Source organism: Antechinus flavipes, chromosome 1 (genome assembly GCF_016432865.1).
Source record: "Antechinus flavipes isolate AdamAnt ecotype Samford, QLD, Australia chromosome 1, AdamAnt_v2, whole genome shotgun sequence".
Taxonomy (NCBI): Eukaryota; Metazoa; Chordata; class Mammalia; order Dasyuromorphia; family Dasyuridae; genus Antechinus; species Antechinus flavipes.
Genome location: NC_067398.1, coordinates 60,821,013 through 60,824,302, shown reverse-complemented (window position 1 = coordinate 60,824,302; position 3,290 = coordinate 60,821,013).

Below are 3,290 nucleotides of genomic sequence, written 5' to 3'. Positions count from 1 at the left end.
GGTCAGAAGACCAGTCCTCTAATTTACTAACTAAAGAAAAAGGAGCACTATATTGCCATCATTGTAAAAGAGGGAAAGAGAGAACATCATAAATTTAGGGAAGAATGAGAGAAAAACCAGAATGGGGAGCAAGGTTAATGCATGTTTAGGGATTAAATTCTAGCTTACCTTGCATATAGCATTAAAAGGGGTAAAAGCAAGGTAAAGTCAGAATATAGAGGGTCACAAATACCAAGCAGAGGAGTTTGAATATTATCTATCATCATTGTTATCTCAAAAAAATTCTCATCTGGGCTTCTCTTGGTCAGGAGGCAACATTAGGTCTTCAACATTCTAAACTGAACAGATGCCAGTTTTCTCCTCATTCTTGGAGCACTTGTGCCTGAATTTGGTGGAAAGACCCTTGAAGAGGAATTCAGAATATCCAGGCTGTAGCCTTGTATCTGCAAGATCTGTTTGATGATCTTGTGTAAATCACGAAATGGTGTCTTTAGGTTTTGAGTTTCCTTTTGCTGAAGCAATTTAAGTAGAGTCCACTTGGTCATTTACTATTACTGAAAAAAGGATTCTTGGACCAGATTGGGCTAGATGACCAATGAGGCAATGGGAAAACTGTTCAATATGGGGTCACAAGACAAGAGTTTGAATTCTGACTCGGCTTCTTATGATCTGTGTGACCTTTGGCAAATCATGTAATCTCTTTGGGTCTCAGTTTCTTCATCTGTAAAATGAAGGGGTTGTATGATCCTGGGCAAGTCACTTTCATTCTATTTGCCTCAGTTTCCTCATTTGTAAAGTGAGCTGGAGGAGGAAATGGTAAAGCCCCCTAGCATCTCTGCCAAGAAAACCCCAAATGGGGTCATGGAGAGTTGGACATGATTGAAAAATGACTGAACAATAATAAAAACAAACAGAGCTTTAAACATTTTACATATATTATTTCATTTGCCTCGATCCGCATGATGATAATACAATGAATGTAGTATTAATTGTATTTTACAAATGAGAACATTGAAACCGAGGGGGCTAGTTGACTGTGCCTAAGATCACACAGCTAACAATTTTTTTTTTGAGAGGCAATAGGGGGTTAAGTGACTTACCCAAATTACACAGCGAGGAAGTGTTAAATATCTGAGGCTGGATTTGAATTCAACTTTTCCTGACTCCAGAGTTGATGCTCCATCTACTGTGCCATCTAGCTGCCCCAGCTAACACATTTATGAGACAGGACAACCCTCAAGTACAGCCCCAATCTCAAAGCAAGTTTGATCTCCCATGGATGGAATTCACCCTTCCTCCAATTCTCTTTGTCCCTTGGCATGTACTTCTACTTCTGGCTCATGATTTCCATGTGGATTTCTCTCTGGGCCCCTCTAAGTCTAGCTGCTGTCTGAAGTCTAGAGTAGTGAGATCTGTAGCTAGATCCCTGGAGTCTATAGGTATTGTTTTACTTTTAAAAGAAGAAGCATTCTTGTTCGCCCCTTTCCCTTCCATTCCCCCCCACCCTAAGCCCCCTGGCCCTTCAAATACACATGTGCTGACAGGTCATGGTATTCCAGGCACGGCAGCAAAGCAACATCTGTGGCCCCTGAAAAGAATTGACCTAAAGGAGGATCCTCAGAGCTTGTCTGGCTGGCTGGGCTGGGCAGAGGCAGCAGTTGTACAATGGGGCCTGTATTGCCTCTAAGAGAAATCTGCCCTCTTTCCCTGCAACCCTATTTATTCTGACAGGAGTAGGTAGGAGGGACTGTGTTTTCTCAAGTTCCATAGACACAGCTCCCTTTCTTATGTGCAAGGAATTGGAGATGAAGGCAGTAAGGTCTTGAAAAGCAGCCTTGACTTGAGGTCCTAGTCCCAATTCTATCCCTTACCCATGGCCTTGGCCAAAACATTCATCTCTTGTGGCTACCATTTCCTCATCTGTCCAATGAGGGAGCTGACTTATATAATCCCAAAGATCTTTTTGACTCTCGTGACAAAGTAAAAGTTGTGAAAAGTTGAGAGGGACAATGAATGGAAATTAGGCAAGCTTCATTAGGGGTCATGGCACTTTTTTCCCCCTCCACACAAACACACACACACACACACACACACACACACACACACACATACAATTTGTGATAGAGGCAACAGATTGGCCACTGATAACCTCTGGAAAAGCTTGCCAGCTCTAGTTTGGTCCTGAAATAGAGGAACAAGCCCAAGACAAATGCAAACAAATTTAATTAAAGTTAGGCGAGGCAACATATAGCTATAACTAGAGAGGAAGCATGTTCCCAAGACAAAATACATATGTGGAATCATCAAAGAAACACATGAAATAGAAACATTGTGCGCAAAGATGCTTAATAGAAGTTTTTTGAATAAATGAAAGTATCAAGTGGTGAGCAGATGGATAGAAGAGTGGATTGTTAGGTAGATAAATGAAGCAATAGCCATCTGTGTATTATATATCCTAGAATAGTCAAGGACTAACATGACCTGAAATGATGATAATAATGATGATGACAATGACAAATAATACCAATATAATATTTATATGTTATAAACAAATCACTTTTGGTATAATATTACATTCAATCCCATCAACAATATTTATTAATAACCTATTTTATGCAAGGCACTGTGTCAGGCAAACACAATTCCAATAGTCTCTGCCCTCAAGACTTAAGTAATATTCTACAAAGGATGTACAACATGAGCCCAGAGAAATATGTGTCAAAAACACATAAAGCAAGAAGGAGAAGAAATACTTTCTCATTTCATCCTCACAACAACCTTATGAGATAGAAATTACAAATATCGTCATTCCTGTTTTTGGACAAGGAAACTGAGGGACTTAGAAATGAAATTCTTAGAAATATAATGGTAGAGCTGCCTCTAGATCCAGCATATCATATAGTATACCAGGGAATATAGGTTTCCTCTCTGGTTAGAAAGGAGGGAGGGGAGACTAGAAAAACAAATACAAAGAACACCTTATGTTTTTACACAGTTTTTCCCTGTTAAAATGTAAGCTCCCTAAGGGAAGACATGGTTTTGCTTCTGTCTTCCCATCCCTATGCTTAGTACAATGCCTAGAATGCTGTAAGCACTTAATAAAATACTTGTTGATTGATTGATATACATTCCATAAATAGGCTACCATAAATTTGGAATTATTGGATCTTCCAATGACTTCCACTACCTGTAGAGCAGAAATTACTAATTTAATAAGGTTGAAAAGTCAGTGAAATGCAGCAGAAAAAGACTGACTGGGAGGTAAAACCAAAGTTCAAGTATTTCTAGCC